This window comes from Salmo salar, chromosome ssa12, assembly GCF_905237065.1.
Source record: "Salmo salar chromosome ssa12, Ssal_v3.1, whole genome shotgun sequence".
In the NCBI taxonomy this organism is placed as follows: Eukaryota; Metazoa; Chordata; class Actinopteri; order Salmoniformes; family Salmonidae; genus Salmo; species Salmo salar.
Window position 1 is genome coordinate 24,378,043 of NC_059453.1, and position 19,666 is coordinate 24,397,708.

General features: G+C 45.6%; 1 long non-coding RNA gene and 1 pseudogene across 2 annotated transcripts; both read right to left on the minus strand.

Moving 5' to 3' along the window:
• Positions 1–30: 30 nt before the first annotated feature.
• Positions 31–13,826, minus strand: LOC123725618 (meiosis regulator and mRNA stability factor 1-like; annotated as a pseudogene).
• A 979-nt stretch (positions 13,827–14,805) lies between these two features.
• LOC123725463 (uncharacterized) lies at positions 14,806–19,374 on the minus strand. Of its 2 annotated transcripts, XR_006757938.1 has the most exons (4): positions 18,954–19,374; positions 17,153–17,361; positions 16,749–16,873; positions 14,823–14,896 (listed from the first exon to the last, which is right to left on the minus strand). It is a non-coding gene; the product is annotated as an uncharacterized lncRNA (long non-coding RNA). The 2 variants fall into 2 exon arrangements; XR_006757939.1 differs by lacking the exon at positions 16,749–16,873 and having other exon boundaries at positions 14,806–14,896; positions 18,954–19,367.
• Between the last annotated feature and the right edge of the window lie 292 nt (positions 19,375–19,666).

Here is a 19,666-nt window from a genome sequence, read left to right on the forward strand (position 1 = left end):
GAGCTCGTTCAAAACTCAGTCACCGAGGAATCAGAATTCCTTCTCTTTCACACTGTCGTACACATTGGAGACAGGCGCTGATTCGACACCCCATTGAGAACACACAGATACAAGCTTAGATCGATTTGACTGAGACCAGACTGCCATCAAAGTTACTTGCCGAAGCCATTTTGATCACTCCTGCCATTGACTCGATACTTAACGGAGAAACTGAAAACACCAGTCATATGGCTACTACTTTAAGAAACAACATAGTCAAGGTGGAACTTATGTCTGAGGACTCTAACACTGGAGTGTGAACTAAACACAATGGTAAACATTACCTCAAGAGAAAGAGTTAAAAGAATGAGATGGGCATGGGTACTCAATAACGATAATTATCAACTACTCACCTCCAAAGCTGCCTCAATGGCAAAGCTCTAATTATTATTTTTACTTCTAGCTTAGTGAAGAAGTGCATTTGTCCGATGACAAAATGCAAAGGGGACAACACAGCGGAGAGGGCAGTAGACACTTTACGGTTCCTTTCTTGAAACATAGCAAGGCGGTATCAAAATAATGACGTTTCTCTACATATTTATATAGCTTTCCCCTCAGAGCTTACTTTGACACATGATATAAAATCCCTGTATAAGTTCCCATTTTTAAACAAGTTACTGTCATTAAATCTCTGAGGGGTTTTGAGTTCAGGTAAGGGTATTCAGTGGTAAAATAGGCATCTTTGCGATTTGCAGTGTAAACTCGTGGCTACAGTGCCAACTACCTCAGTATTTGTTGTTTGCTGTATTGTCCAATGTGGGAAAGTTCTCTTTCCCCCTTTCAGAGAATCATGTTTCCAAACAGTTTATCCATAGTATATAATTAATATCTACCACAAAACCTTTCTGGACATGCATTAATCTGACTAAAATTACACGACTTTGAAAAATGAATGGCTGTGGCAGAAATAACTCAACAAGAAACGCATGGCTTTGTGAAGAAACACCTACATCAACATGATGATTGAGTTTGAAAAGATTAGGGGAAAAGGCAATGAAAGGAAATAATGTCACAGTTTGTTGCGGGGGCATGACTAAAAACAAATCATTATTTTTGGGGCTTTTTTATTTAGGCCGATCAACTCTTCATTTTTGAGTTGTGTGTGATGAATGTGTGTGTGTGTGTGCGCTTGTTCCAGCATGTGATTGTCGTGCGTGTCTGTAAAAGAAGTTAGCTGCCAGCTTCCACTTTATTGCGGGGACCCTCTTGCTGGCTGTTTATCAACAGACGCCATTTTGCGGGTCACATTCTGTGGAGGCTTGGTTGTTGTAGAAACCAAAACAACAACATTCTGGTTGTTGTCAGTTAGTGGTTCTATAGGCTCAGATGTGTCACAGACAGTAGGAGCTGCTACTTCTTCTCTACAGCTTCCTCAGGTTTATCACGCCGAAAAACACACAATGGCAACACATATCCAGGTCGTCCAAGGGAAGATGTCGGCTGTGTGTATAGCGGAGCATGAGTAAGCTTGAAGCTAATGCCTAGGAGGGCTAACAGTCTCATGGCACACAGAAGACCTGGGTTTGAACCGCGGTTGATCACGTGAGTCAGCTCACCTGCTGGTGATGCGTCTGCCCAGTAGATGAGGTCAGCCTGTTGGAGAACGGGGTCAGGGTGCAGCTGGGGAGAGGGCAGGCAGGGGGTACTGGGCCACACAGCAGGTCTATTGGAGAAGTCAGACACAGCAGCTCTGTCTCCACCCCACCAACACCTGAGGAGAAAAATAGACTTAATTTCTGCTTCAATGTATAAACAACTATTAAAAAGCCTAAAACCACCTACAAAGGCAAAAAGAAGAACATCAAAACATTGGTAATACTGCCTATGACTCCAGTGGTGTGGCTAGTTACCTGGGCTGTGAGTTCCAGACTCTGTGTTGCTACAGGGGCTGTCTCTCTGGCTGTGCCATCCTCAGGCTCCTCTGAGGCTGCAGGGCTGGCTCCAGTGGCGTCGTGCTTCTGAAGAGAACCAGCCAACCCACAGACAATTATTACACTCTTTCCATTACAGAGTAAACACTGGACCTTCAAAACACCATTTCTGTTCACTCATACAAGTAAAACACCACATATTCTGTTCCCATCACATGTAATGTTCAACTTGTCTCATATTGAAGGATCATACAACATGATGCCCATGAGATGAACTGATAACAATCCCTTCCTGTATGTTAATACTGAATCGCAGGTAAGGCTAAAGCCATTTGTTTCCACAGTTCCTGCTGCCAGACGGTCAGGCTGATTTGTCTTTACCTTTCATATCGTTCTTCAAAACGATAATCCTCTTGTGGCCATGTCCTTTGATCCACACTACCTGCACACAGGCAGAAGCAACATCCCATTTAATTACCACAAACCCCATCCATCCGTCACCACAGAGTCTGCTGTGGGCCTAAAGCCGTACACAGTGCTGGGACAGAGAAGGCAACTAACCACATTGACTACATCTGCTGCTTCGACAGTGATATCCCAGTGCAGGTCCATATGCTGAACTCTTTAGATACAAGCGTTATCAATTTCCCATCTTATCACTAACACATCTGTGTATTTCCAACATGTTGTTTAACTAGGCGTTTCTTGTCTATCAGCTTTGAATTTGAAAAAGCACTTAAAAAAAGTTTGGCCTAATTCTGTACCTGTGGTATGGCGTTGAGCAGGTCGTCCAGGCTGCCGTAGCCGTAGGAGCGGGTTGGAGGCCGCGTCCGGTGAACTTGGCGTAGGCCCCGAACTCCGTTAGGAAGATCTGGTGGTAGTGGTAGGTGTGGAGCAGGGCACGCACCCCTACGGGCAAACTGGTACAGGCGGGTTGGTCTAACTCTCTCCTCGCCACGCTCGCCTTCCTCCTCACCCTCACCGTAGAACAGCTGGGGGTGGGGAGAGAAAGTGAAGTTATGAGAAACACCAGGGGAGGGCAAACTTTGTGGCTCGGGGGCCACATTGGGATTTTTTGAAATGAAACAGAGGGCCACACATTTTTTGGGGGGTGGGCCAGAACGGGCAGTTCTTTGAAAATGTATAGGTCCATTGTCTTTTCAACATATTTTGTCTAGTTTGAGGTTTAAAAGTTTTTTTTCCTGGGTCATAGTTTGCTTACCCCTGGTCTAGACTAGACCTACACACAAAGACCTAGTGGTCATCATTCCAAATATTCTAACATATAACCACAGTATTTCATTCAAAAGGATTGTGCAATACGTCTCAGACAATTACAAAACCCGACTAACACAATGCTACCCAACTTTAAGACCCTGTGAAAAAGCCCTAAAAAATGCTTTCCACAGGAATCCATGATCCTTCATTCTTCAAATCAGACAAATAGGCAGAGCAAAAAGGTTCTTCTATAGACTAAACTAAACATTAGTATAGTATGATATCTCTATGGTCCAGTCCACCGACCTCCACCAGGTAAGGCAGGCTCTTCAGCAGCCTCGCTGAGTGAGAGGAAGCCATATTCACAGGGGTTGAGCTGTACCCCATGTACAGAATGATACAGCAGACTCAAGCCCTCCACGCTGACGGAGCCGTCTCCCTCGTGCTGCCCCAGCCCATCAGCGGGACAGCAGCTGGGCACGTTAACGAGCGCAGAGACTTCCTGTTGATCAGCTGGACCTCCCGGCCGTTAGCGCCGTAATCCCACCACCTGAGGAGAAGATCAAAAATCAGATGCATTTATAAAACTCCCTTTATACTGCAGCAGGTATCAAAATGCCTTCACAGTTGGAGGTGAGAGATGAACCTTGTATTCAGAAAACATGGCTGAATCTGGAATTGATAGCTCATTTCCAATATAAAGATGACATTTCAACGCACCAATAAGGGGCCTGCATGCTCAAACCTCATCAAAGCCACTTCAGTGACATCAATTCATATCGAAATACTTGTGACTCATCCTTAGGGACCAAAATAATGTTATCTTGTTTACCGAGGTCTTGTATAGCTCAGGATGCTCTTGTTCAGTGTTGGAGTCGACAACCATCAAAACATGCCGTATCACAACCATTTAAATCAGTCTAAATCTATTAATTACAACAGCCTACTACAGATGTATTTGACTGAACTGATACCTTGACGACGTGGCAGAGGTTGACGAGCAGGGCGGGCAGGAGGACGTCGTAGTCCTGGAGCCTCGCCGTAGCCGAAGGTCTTGCTGTACTCAGACAGTAGCTGGGCAGCAGGCAGGCTGAGTCTCTCTGGGAACGGAGCATCTTGACCCAGCTGGGCAGCCAGGGCCTTCACACGCTCCACCTCTGTTAGGGTCCAGCACCTTCTCCTCTCCACACTCCAACACCTGGGGAGAGAGAGAGAGGTTCCATAACAAAATGTCCACTCTACTCTAGGAATAATGTTATTTGTACTGATAAGAAATTACCCATTAGGACAGAAATGAGATGCACACCAATATTTATTACAATATTTATGGCAGGTGGAAAAAATTGCTGCTGGTATGACTGTTATTACTGTCAGACGTTGCAATTAATTTCCAAGTCATTCTAATCGAAGGTAGTCATGGATAAATTGAGGATAATCTGATATGATCAATGGCTTCTCCTGCAGCACTCTGAAGTCAACAAATAAAAAACACACATTCCTCCTGGGACAGAATGACTCTGGCCTCCACCCACCACGAGTACGTCGGGGATGGCCTCGAAGAGCTCCATGAGCTTGGTGAAGCTCCGTAGTAGGCTGAGTTTGCACTCGCGTCCAAGTGGTGGTGGTAGGTAAGGAATGAACTTGGAGAAGGCCATGCGACAGTGGGGCTGGTGACGCAGTAGGTCCACTACCTCTTACCAAACTGCTTGGTCCGCTCCATCTCATCTGATGTACGATCTGAGGGGGACGAGACAAAGGAGGGCAGAGAGTTAAAACTCAGTTTTATATATATATATATATATAAGCCAGTTAGACATTTTCTCTGCTGGATGGCATCTCCCTGTTGTAATAAACCACGTATTTATAAATGTACTTCACCTTCTCTCGTTTTTGCTCACCTGGTAATTCCTATTACAGGTCATTTATTTTTAAAGCTTTTTTTAAATTGCCATTTTAAAGATAGTACAGAAAAACAACCTGATCTCAACCACACTCAACCCCATACCCATTAAATAAAGGTGAATTTAAAAAATGGGGAAAACCCAACAAAAAACAAGTATAACAGGTATTTTCTGAAACTTTATTGAACAGACAGAGGATGACAGTGTGGAAAGATAGGAGGTTGTGTCAAGGCAGTAGGCTGGGTTTTTAAACCTACTGTATGCCGACACCGTAGACGTGTACCGAAGGCTGCGGCATTACTGCTACACCAGCCAGGTCACAGTCAGGAGATAGTCAGGCATGTGTGTGTGTGTGTGAAATGCATTACTTTATTCCATGCCTCCCATGGCAAGGATATTTTTATCCATCTCCAAGGGAATTTCTGGGTTGAATAAGAGTGAAAAAAAAAATTTAAAAAAAATAATAAAAAAGTGACTAATATTTCACAATTTTCCCCCAGGGATCAAATCGTACAACTACAGACACAAACAAAACAACAACCCAACCGTCTGGTCCCAAGTACAACATATTTTCTAAACAAACGTTGCCAATATTGTTCCTTCCAAAAGCTGGGTATGTTCCCAAGGGATAAAATGTACTAGAAAGACAGAACAACCCTCTGGTAGTTTATCCATTACCCTGATATCAGACCCATTAGGGTTGCAAAATTCTTGTTACTTGCCCTAAATTCCCAGATCCCAGGTTAGTACACCGGAACAATAACCATGAAAAATACAGAATCCTTCAACCCGAGAATATTGGGGAAGATTACCGGAATGTTCCAACCCTAAGACCCATACAGTGGGACCTCATCTCCACCTCTCTTGGGTACAGAGATGACCAGTGTCCAAGTCCTGGTGTGTGATGGTGATGGTGGTGTCAGGGATCTCAGCTAGCAGGTCCATCAGATCCACATCCCATAGTCCAGCACCCGCCAGTCTCTGGAGAAGCACCTTTAGCAATAGGGAAACACATTGTTGAACATACAGGGTGCCATTTGACATAGAAAATACACTTCCAAATGAATTCATATAAAACACCATCACAAGTAAATACACCTCCAAATAAGCCAATAGAAACAGAATCCCAAACGAAGTCTTAAAACAAATACTTTACTGTTAATTAACAATAGCTGCACAGGGAATGTGCTTAGCTCTTCGGATAGACAACATGATTGGCTGAGAGCGTGGGAATGGGTCCCTATAGAATTGACCAGTGGTTGGGCTGCATGAATTTTAGACTCTCTGGCTAGACAGTATGATTTGCTGAGAGAGTGTCGGAGTGGGCAGTTCCTGTGGTAGTACTGACCAATGGTAGGCCTGCATGAATCCGTGATGGCCACCTGTTTGCTGGCCTGGAACTTGAGCAGTTTGAGAGGGTCCTGGGTGAATCTCTTCACCTGGGCACGGTGGGTCAGGGTCAGCAGACGGCGGTCCCCATGCCAAGGATCTGGTTGAGAGAGGAAAACAGATTCATTCATGCTTTGTTTACATCAGGGTTGCCACCACTGAGAGTGTATGCTAGCACTTCCTGCTGCAATAATCTATTAGACGTTGTACCTAATTGTTTCTGTCAGGGATCTAACCTCAAGGCTGTTGAAGTGTGTAATGAGAAACAAAGTGGGCAAGGCTTTGTCAGAAGGGATAGCGATGGTCTCTATCCAGTCTTTTCATTGTGTGTTTGAGCTAAAGTCACTAAACTAGCAAGATTAAAGTGATCCATCATGTGTCAATAAATTGAGCTTGAGTAACTGCCATCTTCGGATTATCTGTGTAATGGAGCGATTTATTAAACTGCCGTTGTGTGTATATCATACCTGCAGTACGTGAGGCACAGCCTCCATAGCTTCCAGCAGCTTAGAGATATCCGTAGTCAGAGACCCTACCACTGCTTGGCATAGTGGTGGTGGTAGTGCCGGGTATGAACTTGCTGATGGGCATCAGGTTGCAGGGGCTGACCCTTCATCAGGTCAATGAGCTCTCTCACTGAACTGGATCAACTGTTCCCACCGGGGATTTACACCGCCTCCACTGGTCTATGACACACACACAGCAAGAAGTTTTAATGACTTCTATTATAATAGTAGTGCGGGTGCAGCTCTGTCTTGGAGTGCTGGTATCTGCGTCACAGCTACAGTATCCACCTACTAAAAATGTCAGGAAAACGTTTTTAGCTCAACATAACCCTGACACAATTCTTATTGCCTCCGAGTATCTTCAAAGTGTCTTTGAGAAAGTTCTTACGCCGATAGGGGTTTCCATTTTTAATGAATATAGGTTTTAAATTCTGTAGGTTTGTATTGCTTTTATGAACCCCAAGGGATTCCTCTGCGAGTCTAAATAAAGGTTTTCAATGTAATTCTCCCCGAGGGTTAGGCCTGAGAGTCAGGTCAATACCTGTGTTGGATGCGGGCGGCTTGTTGTGGATCCACTTGATGACCTTGAAGCCGTTCTGAGCAGTGACGATGTTAATGCCTGGTATACAGTGATGAGGTGCTCCAAGGCACACTCCCCTCCTCCTCCCCCTCCTCAGACACCGCCAGGGGCCCAACTCTGATGCATAGCACTCAGAGAAACTGAGTCACAGGAAAACAAAATGAATATTCATGAAACACAAAATCTAGTAACATTTACAGTGTTATACAAAATTCCAAATGGCCATTGTACTCCATTTGTATGAAATGGGTTCTAGAAATATTGATTTGATTAATTAAAAAGGTTTTCCCATAAAAGTTCACTTTTGATTTCAAGGCAGATCTCTGACTCCATTTATTGAATTCAACGTTATTAAGCATCTACTGTCCGTTAATCTACCCAGGCAGAGACAGCGTTGGTTACCTGAGCAGGGGCAGGGTTCCCTCATGGGACTGTAGCAGACAGTGGACCTGGGAGGCCAGGGTCTAGAGACACCACCACAAATGGAATCTTATACTGAGTCTGGGTCAAAGTCTGCCTCACTACAGGGAGGGACAGAGAGATCGAGCTTTTATGAAATACTTTTTCAAAAAGAGTCCTGTAAGATGACATAAATGTGTGTGTGCATATGGGTTTTTGCAGTCTATCCCTACCTGAAGTTCTGCTGTGTTAGTGGTAACTGCAGACAAGGCTCGTGGTAGCCTCCTCAACTGTTCAAACACCACAGGACTACCATTAGCGAGGACCCCTCCTGGGACTGAGACGACCCCAGAGGGCTCTGCCTGGCCTGGCTACTGGGAGGAGACACACCAGCCTGCCTCCACCCTGCTCCCTCACCGCCACCACCTCTTGTAGTCTGTAAAGGTCGCTCACCACCAGCTTACGACCAAATCTGGGGAGAGGGGGGTGGAAAGGAATTAATAAAGTACATTGACATGTCTTTACTTAGCCTCCGTTTACACAGGCAGCCCAATTCTCATCTTCTTCCCACTGATTGGTCTTTTAACCAATCAAATCAGATCTTCTCACATCAGATCTTATTAGTCAAAAGACCAATTAGTGAAAAAAGATCAGGGTCCGTTTTTCCCAAAAGCATCTTAAGGATAAGTTCATTAGAACCATAGGATCCTAGTTCTTAATGTGAGCTTAGCATTAAGATGCTTTTGGTAAAAAGTGGAGTGTAAACACAGCCACAGTACTTAACATTGCATAGGACTAACTCCTACAGAGGTGGAGGGAGGTTGAGGGAGGAGAGAAGCAACATGACTCACTTTTCTCATAGATTTCAGTGAACTTGAAAAGGGGAAGACAGCTGGCTGGCGCGTCCTGGAGAATCTGGAAGATTTCAGAGCTGTAGAAAGAGGAAACCAGTTTCATACCATCCGAATCCATCTCAAACCAGGGAACAAATCATGTTTTGGCAACATTTAAAAGGATGGTGACGAGTTCCCCGATCGAAGACATAAAACTGCCAAATGATGTGACACGTATGGGAGAGAGTACTACCTCAATGTTAGCTGTACTGTACATACCGGAGCATGGCTAGAGACTTGTTGCCGGCCCCGGTGATGAGGGAGACGTGGATGCGTTTGCTTCCTAACTTGTAGCGGTGCAGGCTGCTCACAGCACTGATGGCCTGCTGTAGGGAGACCATCTGGACGGTGGCCTTCAGCTGGTAGTCTGTGTGGGGACTCAGCTCCACGCCTTTAACCTGGAGGGAGACACTCACGTTAGCTTCTCATGTCGTCTACGGTGTCCACGAATGACGCACAAGCAATTTGACCTCATTGTGACAGTGAAATCCAATCGCCTTCCTCAATGACATTGCAATAGGGCAGGGGTTCTTAAACATTTTCAGCTCACGACCAAAATACTTTTTTTTTTTTATGTAATAAATGCAAAGAGCAGGGTTTCCCAAACTCGGTCCTCTGGACCCCAAGTTTTGGTTTTTGCCCCAACACTACACAGCTGATTCAAATAGTCAACTAATCATCAAGCTTTGATCATTTGAATCAGCTGTGTAGGTTGCAAACATTCAAAACATTCACCTCTTGGGTTCCCAAGGACGAGTTTGGGAAACGCTGGCATAGAGTGCAGTCTACCACGTAAATACGACACAGCACTTTTGGCACAAGCACACACAGCCGTGTCAGAAAATGACAGAATAGGTTGAATCAATAATGACACTAAACTACTAAATCCTGACCTCACCATCTTGCTTTTTAGCCTCAAACGGAGACAGATTAAAGCTCTATACATCTATAATGAATAGCATCAGAATACTGTCTGTACAGGACTCACCCGTCCGTGTCTGGAGAAGGCATCATGCAGGCTCTGCTGCAGCTCCTTACGGGACATCCTGTAGTCCAGGTTGGCCACCTGTAAATCTGCCCCGTCCAAGAATGGCTCCGAGGCCTGGGGGCCCACAGGCAGACAGGGGCTGCTGGTGCCCCGGGAGGAGGGCCCATTAGGGGGGAGGAGCGGCTCGACATGCATGGGGATCCACTCCCTGGTGCAGAGAGAAGAGAGGAGTTGAGTGGGTTGGCAGCACCATAGGATGGTATAGATTGTAATGTCGCGACAAAATCATCAAAGTGTCAGATATTTGTATAGCTCAATGAGGTTACTTTAAGACGATTCGTGCAGGACATTTTTTAACTAATTTGGGGGATATTCCCTTGCATTGTTTTTTGGGATAAAAAAGGCTCAAGTTAAAATCAAGGCATGGACTGACGTCTCTCCTCGCCTAAAGACTGCTTACAGGGTAAGGAAACAAACTGGTAATTCTTAGTGTCTGATGGTCTCACCGTGAGGACCAGGAGCCTTGAGAGAGGCCCCTGTGGCTGGGGGGAGGACTGAGGCGCTAAAGGTCTTGTGCAGGGTCAGCTTGCTGAAGGCAGACGGGGTGCTGACCTGGAACTCTCCAGAGCTCCGGTCCACTGACGCTCAGAGTCAGATGCACTGCGGGGGCTGGAGAGGTCCCTCCTGATGGGGGAAGAGGAGAGAGGACATTAACTAGAAGTTTAAAGATTATGGCATACTCAGCTCTATGAAAAAAACAACTGCATGCGAGTTTTTAGGCATCACCTCAGCTCCAGTAGTTTGAGCACAAACCACCTCATTTAGAAACAGCTGCTTATTAATTCCTACATCTGCCTATGTGTTCTACACTTCCTTGGGTCGATGGACCCCTCTATAGCAGGGATACTTTTTTGCAGGCCATTTACAATATTGAAGGTAAAAACACATACAAGCCTGTGGGAACCAACTGTGATGGAACCATCTAACAATTAGTACATTTGTTCTTTCTTCATTTTAGTCTGAAAGGGCCTCTGGGCGTCCATAGCGTACCTCCTGCAGCTGAACATAGACTCTCCTACGAGGCCGGCCTTGATAGGGTGCTGCTGGGACGGCCCCTCTCCGTTACTGTGGGGGGAGGAGTTTCGGCTGGCCTTTCTCCTTTGGGAAGCCCCCCAATCTTGGGCTTGGTCTCCAGTCCACCTAGCTCCTGCACCAGGGGACAACCAAAGTGTTACTGGATATGTAGTGGTGAATGTATTAGAATAGCCATCAGCTTGGCAGAATGGATGTGAAGTGGAAGAGGCTAATAGATAAACGATAGAGCTGAGAGGAAGGGGTCCTTGAGAATGCTGGTGATTTTTACCAAAGCTATTTATTAAAATCAGAGCTATACGTTTCCCCCACTGTCGTATTATTTAACCTCTTGTATTGTCATAACTGTGACATTATCATCACCGTTCTCCAGTCTTCCCCTCAGCTCTATTGTAGGGTGGAGACAAAGCATCTGAGCAGCAGAATAAAAGACCAGAGATCAAAAGCGTAGAAGAAAGAGACCATAAAAACAGACTGTTACGGCCGGCAGGACAGGAAGCGATTACAAACAGAAGCAGGATTCTGACGAGACGAGGCATGGGATAGAGCAAAGATATGGGAGAGATATGCAATCATTAGATGAAACATTGATCGAGGCATTAATTGTCGCGATGAATAAAAATAAAAATAATAATCAGCCAGACATTATATGAAGCATGGGACAAAGTGTTAAAATGCCACACACTGGCTAAAACATTACATGAAATGTTGAACAAAGTACAGAAACAGACCCAGGCATTAAACTACACGAAGCATGGGATGAAGCACAGCTATAGTTTAAAAGCCACAAGTTAGCGCAGGCAGAGTGGAGGACATGGACAGGGTTAGGGAGGACAGGCGGCACGCGGGATGGCAGGATGCTGCTGACCTGAGGAAGGGTTCTGGTTTGGGGGGAATGGGGTAAGGTCCCCCGCTCCCCCTCCTGGGGCTGTAGGGCCTCTCAGGCACCGGAACGGAGAGGGGGAGCGAGGATTCCCTCTCTCTCGACACTCACGCCTCGCACGCCTGTTCCTCCTAGGGGAGCGCGGCTTCTCCAGGGAAGGAAGGAAAAGAGGAGGGAAGAGGTTGAACTGGAAGCGGAGGTGGAGTCTCAGATGAGGAGGGTGGTGGGGTCGGGTCGTTCCCTCCTCAGTGGGCGGAGCTGAGAAGGAGAGGGTGATGCGCCGGCCGAACCGTCCTCGTTCTCCATGCGCTTGCGGGCGCGCTCCGCCGCTTCCTCGAGCTGAAGCGGAGGGTGGCGGTGCCGGTGGCCATGGAGACGCCCAGCACCTTGCCCCCGCAGTTGTCCGAGAGGCGGCGCAGGCGGTTGCCCGCGCTCTTGCTCGTCGCAGCCCGGCGGCAGGTTGTACACATAGAGCAGGTTGAAACCGAGCTGGTGGGGGAGGAGAGGAGGGAAAGAGAGAAGAGGGGACCACTCTGGGTTTACGTTTTTGAACATTCTTTGGAAATGTGTTTTGAAATGACGAGAGGTTTGCAGGGTCGGAGTCTTGTGATTGTGTTTCGTAGCATTACACTACTAAAGATCATACTGTAGAACGAGAGGGGAAGACACAGGACCCGTGTGGCTCAGTTGGTAGAGCATGGCACTTGCAAGGCAAGGGTTGTGGGTTCGATTCCCACGGGGGACCAGTATGGACAAATATGAAAATGTATGCACGCACTACTGTAAGTCGCTCTGGATAAGAGCGTCTGCTAAATGACTCAAAAGTAACATGTAAAGAGGTCTGGAACCATTGGAAGAGTAAAGGGAAGATTTCAGATCGTCCAGAAGTAATGCCTAAAGGGCAGATATCTTCTCTGAGCAACCAGTCAGAGTACTGTACATTTATTAAAAAGTAAACTTCTGCCATTCTGCAATATGGATTACATATATCAATTAAGCATCTCTGAAGCCTACCTGTGATTTGACAGCCTGTCTGGGCGGCAGGTCGGCTACCATCTCTTCAAAGGCCACGTGGCGGTGGGGGCGTGCTGCAGCAGGGGCGTCCGACGTCCGACCGCTCTTATGGACCAGGATCACCCTGGAAACCATGCGCGATGCCGAGGTCGCTCAGCTCACTGGCAAAGTTCACGTCAGCTGCGAAATGGATTCGGAACCGGGTTAACTACATAGGTATGGAGTGGACGAAGCGAAATGAAAGAAAAACAGTTTTAACATCCAGAATGTAAAATGAGCACACGCACAGGAGACTAGCACCACAGTAGCAGGGGCAGTGTGTGTTTCTGCAAAGCGCCGCAGGCTCTGACGAAGCTTGTCGTCCGCAGCGTTCTTGGCGGTAGCGTTAATGTGCGCTACCGTCACCTGGAAAAAAATGTTGCCAGAAGACTATCAGACATTGCTCATTTAGGTAGAGTCAGAGCCTGAAGAATAAAGCGCAACACTTTTCCAGCTGAGGGAATCAGATCACACAGGTTACCTGGCAGTTGTTGAGCTCCTGGATGACGGCCTTGTTCTCCTTGCTGATGTCACAGACGCAGATGAACTCTGCCTCTCTGTGGCCCTGGAAGAAGTGGCTGCGGAGGCGCTGGACTACGGCTGCAGCAGAGCGACCACTGGGAACGCAGCAATTCTCTATGTCCCAGAAAACACCCACCGGAGGGATGTTCTCAGGACCTTCTGGAGAACCTGGGGGGGAAGAAAAACACCAAATGTGTTCAGAAATTGAGCGAAACTGGGAGGTACTACTGTCCTGCGTCTCTAGTGAGAATTGTTTTTGAGAAAAATGTTGGTACAGTGTGTCCTTCTGAACACGACTCACATCATTACAGTATACATACCATACTTCGTTGCAGATTTGCCCAGGCTGGAACCCAGCAGTAGCAGGCCGTCGGAGGAGGTCCCACAGCCGTTAACACAGGGATTGGCACTGAGGCCGACTGGGCCAGGGCAGAGGAATGTTAGGCCACAACTTGTCTGCAGGCTGAACACGTGGAAAGAGCAAGTTATCATTCTGTAGTCAGACAAAACAACTCATGTCTTCAAATGTTGTAATATTGTACAGTCAGGGATGGGCAAAGAGTCATTTCTAAATGATGGGCTAATGACACAAATTGTAACCTGTATGCATGTAACTGAACGAAGTACTGCCCGTTCTTGTATACAAGTGACACCCAATACAATAGAGTGCCACCACCACAGTGAACAAAGATAATTCCACCAACCTTCGTCAAACAATCCCGGCAGTAGTGCACCCCGTGCGACAAACTGTGCGTTCAAGATTGAAGTGCATAGCATTAGAAGAACAGATATGTCCGAGGTGGGTATGTGGGGGTCACTGTGTGCTGCCAATGATCTCTGGACCCCCAGAGTGGCAGGGGTTGTAATCACCACCACAGGGGTAATACCCAGCGGAGTACCCAGGTTACAAGTCCTATGGTGGGGGGTAGAGTAGGGGGGCGGAGGTGGTAATGAATTTAGACTCGTTGCAGGGTAAAGGGATGGAGGGGTAGAGTGGAGAGGTCTGAGGGCCTCCTGTACAGCAGGAGCATGGTAGGTGGGAGTGAGACTGAAAGGGTAGGGGCTGGGACGTGGTGTCTACAGAGGGGATGTGGAGCTTGTGGCTCCCAGAGGGAGTAGCGTGGCTCTAGCATCTCCTCCACTACCACCAAGGCTGGGGAAGTGCGGGTGCGAGTTGAGGGCGGTTGGCGTTATTTGATTGGCTCCTAGCCTGCTGAAAGAGGCTTCCTGAGAACTTGGAGGGAGGTAGAGTGGGACACCGCTGCTGACCTCGACACCACTACTAATACTAGCGCTACCTCCACCACTAACAACCCCATATCCCCCCGACCTAATGGGTCTGTGCTGCAGTGCTCACAGTGAGTGCAGCACGCTTACTTTCGGGACTACCCCCCTGTTCTGGTAGTTGTTGGAGGGAGTCTTGCGGAAGAGGAGGCTGACAGGGGGGGGGGGCAGAGGGAGGGGGGCGAGGGGGAAGGGCTGGGAGGCGCAGCGGTATGATGCGGTGGAGGAGGCAGATCTTTCAGCTCCAATACTGGCTTTCTGTTGTCCATGTAATCGTTCTGGGAAAAGAAGTTAAACAGAAATGTTATTTCAAAACTAAACAAACAAAAAGGTAATTTCTCAGCATTATCATTTTATGCTTACTACTTATTTTTGTACTTTTTGGTTGGCATTCGATTCCTGATTGATATTGTACTGCATTGTTGAGGAGAGCTAGTAAGCATTTCACTGAACAGTGCTCACGTGACCAATAAACTTTGATTTGATGTGGAAATGTATTCTAGTTTACCCTGACCTATCTTTGTACAACTTACACTTCAGCTCTACTACTGAAGGCTTTGCCTTCAGCGCCGTGTCAATGTGACGTTCTACCTGCTACACAGAACATTGTTTTGAGAGCGGAGAGTCTTATTTTCCCCTACTGTACCATATTCATTGAATATGCACAAGTACAATAGCTTTGGCCCAGTTTTTTTGCAACTCATTAAATTATTGCTTGTGGTTATACCAAATTATCCTCCAATTACACAAGCTGATTTTGTTTACATTGTGAGCTAGCTAGCATCTGCTAGCTAGTAGCTTCTTGACTTCATAAATCTTAGTACAATAACCAGTGGTGTATAAGTCGAGGACATACGCAACAAAAAAATCTACCTTTTTCACTCATTCTTTAAATTCAAAAGTGTGGGGCGTCAGCCATACGAGAATTGAACCTCAGCGATTCTTGAGCTTGGAGGCTGTCGTTGGACGGGCTACGCAAAGGCGACGAAAAACAACAGTATAGCAACTTTCATTGATGTCAAAGGAAGCATTTCCTTAATGGCTGATGGCAATGCTGGATGCCCGATGTCTATAGCGTAGCATGGCCGTAAGATGGTAGAGAAAACGAGGTTGATGAAAGTAGGCCAGTTCAGTTCACTGATAAGGTAAAGAGAGCGTGTGCTCCTGTGTGTCTAACATGTCAAATAGTGGCCTAGGGAGGATTCACGATATGAAATAAGAGGAACTGTCATTCTAGAACAACAAAGTTCAGGATCAAACAGTCTCTGGCTTTTGAAGCCTCCCGCTGTCTAACTGATGTAATCTACTCTGTTGTCTATCTAAAATGACTGGACACAGCAATGTATATAGTTATGACTAAAATGCTACATTTCACTATTATGTTAGTAACCTTTTTTTAACCTTCATTTAAAGGCAAGTAGGTTAAAGAACAAATTATTTTTTACAATGACGGCCTACGGCCAAACCCTCCTCTAACGGCGCTAGGCCAATTGTGCACCACCTTATGGGACTCCTGATCACGCGGTTGTGATACAGCCCGGGATCGAACCCAGGTCTGTAATGATGCCTCTAGCACTGCTTCGCCTTAGCCACTCCAGGATCCCCAAATCCTCTTTTTACACAGACTTCACTCTCCACAATTCACACACTGCTTCCTCTCAAAGCTTCAAATTAATTTGTCCCTCCATGTTGAAATCATTATCTTCTATGTCTACGCCTAATAATACGATTGATTAGAGCTGGGAAGAGAAACCGCAAATTGACAACGACCACTTATCGTGGACTGATATCTGATATCGTTCATTACCTGATAGGGACTTATTAAATAAGCTTGCTCATGTGGGCGATTGTTGATGGGACAATTGATAGCTACACCATTTAAAGTAGTAGTAGCTTTAAGGCCATAAAAAAAGAAATATGGTACACATAAATGTAATAAACCCTACATTCAATTCAGTCAATTTATTGACTGATGGGGTTTTGTATTTCATACCCATCATATAAAGACCATGGTGATTGCCTACGGAGCTGTGAAGGGAACGGCACCTCCATACCTTCAGGCTCTGATCAGGCCCTACACCCAAACAAGGGCACTGCGTTCATCCACCTCTGGCCTGCTGGCCCCCCTACCTCTGAGGAAGCACAGTTCCCGCTCAGCCCAGTCAAAACTGTTCGCTGCTCTGGCACCCCAATGGTGGAACAAGCTCCCTCACGACGCCAGGACAGCGGAGTCAATCACCACCTTCCGGAGACACCTGAAACCCCACCTCTTTAAGGGAATACCTAGGATAGGATAAAGTAATCCTTCTAACCCCTAAAAGATTTAGATGCACTATTGTAAAGTGGTTTGTTCCACTGGATATCATAGGTGAATGCACCAATTTGTAAGTCGCTCTGGATAAGAGCATCTGCTAAATGACTTAAATGTAAATGTAATGTAATATAATGTAAACTATCATCGGTCTCCGGCTACAATATGTCAATACTTAACTGAAGCAGAATGTAATGTTCTCTTGGGCTGAGATGTTACATACTTGTTTGTCTGTGTTGTAACTTGGGGTGTTTTGCTGCTCGGAGGTGGAGAAGCAGTCTGTGAGTTTCCAGAGCCGGGACGAGGCCTCTTTCTCGGGATGACTGAGCCATGGGAAGGGCCTAGAACTGCATATGGATCTCTCCTTTCCCAGTCCTTCCATCATACAACCTAGCAAAGAATTTCACCATCTCGCTTCCTTCTCATGCTTCCCTAAGATAGAGAAAAGAGGAAGCCCTTTGTTTTAAATGTTTCCAAGTTTGTCTTCATAAGTTTCCACTGGCTGCAATAGGGTAGCTAACGTTATCTAGCTAGCTACCACCACAGAATGTTTAAACCTACAGGGCTCTACAGAGCTACCATTTTGGGGGCATATGCTCCTAAATATGTAGCTGTGCTGCCTGGAATTATAACTTGGGAGCACAGTGCCCCTAAAAAACAGAATCCAGGTAATAATTGTTGAAACGATTTCTTCGCTGTCCCGCAGCCTCAGTAGTATGCAAACATGTGGTGGCACAGAAAGGAAAAGGTAGCTTCTTCAGGAGATGAGCTTCAAAAGTAGCTAGGATTCATATATTTATTATTTTAGTCATTTAGCAGACACTTATCTAGAGCGGCTTATAGGAGCAATTAGCATTAAGTGCTCAGATTTTTCACCTAGTCGGCTCGGGGATTCTAACCAGCAACCTTTCGGTTACTGTCCCAACACTCTTAACCACTAGGCTACCTGCCACCTTTATATATGCCTACTGTAGGCCATCTTAAAAATCTTCTAGATTTATTCAATTACAATAAACCCTGTATTTTTGCTGGCAATTCTTATCATTGAAAGGGCAATCTGCAATTACTACTAAGTTTTTGGACTTATAAATAAATGATAAACCCATTGATTCCTGAAGAGTAGAACTTAAACTGCCCCATGAGCTTAGTTTAACTGTCATAACCCATCAGAAGCCAAAATATAAACTTGTTTTCCCCATGTTTGTAAACAAAGTAAATGTAAATAAACACTATAGCCTCAAACATGGTTAAAACTGTACTTTTCTATCATGATGGTCGGTCTATGAATTTAAGTGTGGTTACATTTCCCACAGCCCATTCCCTCAACCTTTTACCGAAACAGTGGCGGGAAACCTGCTTACTTATCGTTTCAACTGCGGATGGCCGCTTGAATACCTCAAATATGTTTGTTTGTGTGCATGGGAGCACGTGTGGAAAATGTCAGCATAGAGCACCAAGCAAATTGTTAACTGCAGAGTTTAGCCGATTAAACTCAACGTTTTTAAATCGTGGAGTTGAGTTGCCTATGCAGTTGTGACATGCTAGTGTGGATTTACTATTTAGCTTTACACGTGCCATTAAACTAAATGCGTGTTCGTTTGCTATGTTCATGACCAACTTCCCTCATAATTCACTGGTTAATGTTAGTGGTGAAACGAGGAGTGTACCTAGCTAACAGGACTTTGCGTAAACCAATCTCAGTGTTTGGTTAGCAGCTAACCAAAGTAAGTTAGCTACATGGATTCGCTTGAAAGTAGTTACAAAAACTAAACAATTTTGCGGCACAACCCATACGACAGAGCTTCTTCTCTAAAACTATTGTGGCAATTCCTCATAACATTACCTTGACAAATGACAAGTTAGCTAGCCTAGGTTGGTTAGGTAGCCAACTAACGCTAACTGACGATTGTTTGTTGAGACAGCACCCGCTACATACTGCTTAGTAGTAGGTACAAGGGCTAACATCATGCTATGTCAACGTATTTGGAATGGGGTATTTATCTAGATAACTGGTTATTTCTTACCTGACTGGCGAGCTAGCTAGCTACTTTACTTCCTTTCTTCTCATCATATCCCTTCGTAGTACTGTTTTGCGTTCTGTCTACCTAGCAACCAGACGTTTTTTTTAACATAGATTTGCCAAAAACGATTCAACCACTGTCGCAATTGCACACAAAGCACCCAACTAGTTTCAAGCGTCCTTGCCACTGAGCTTATCGTTATATCCTTGCTAGCTGGTTATCAAATTCCTCAAAACGAAACTTACCATAACTACAACAGTATGCTGATCAAATTTGTAGCCATTTTAATGTAAAATAACTACTAAATAACCTGTAATGGAATAAATAATTTGCTAAGGAAGGCAATGCACCCGTTCTCTCTATTCTGGAACGTCCGTCAATTTCAAATCGTGTAATGTTCCCACTTTTCTAGTGGGAAATTGGTTTAGCAAATCGATACCTTTGTTTGTGTCCACACGGTTTATTTATTACATAACTAGTTTTTAATTTCTTAGAACTTGTAACGGTGCACCGAATGACTAATAAAGTGAACCCCGTTGTCTACACTCAGTCTTCCAGGAAATATAACTTGATTGGTTGAAATGCCTGTGCTTTGCGTCATCCTCTCAATCCACCAATGGCGGGCTGTAAACGCGGGGGATGTAATCGTTTGGATTTGGGTAGAAGGGCAGTTTATTTCCTGATAGCGTTTTGCTATCTATGTTATTGATCTACTG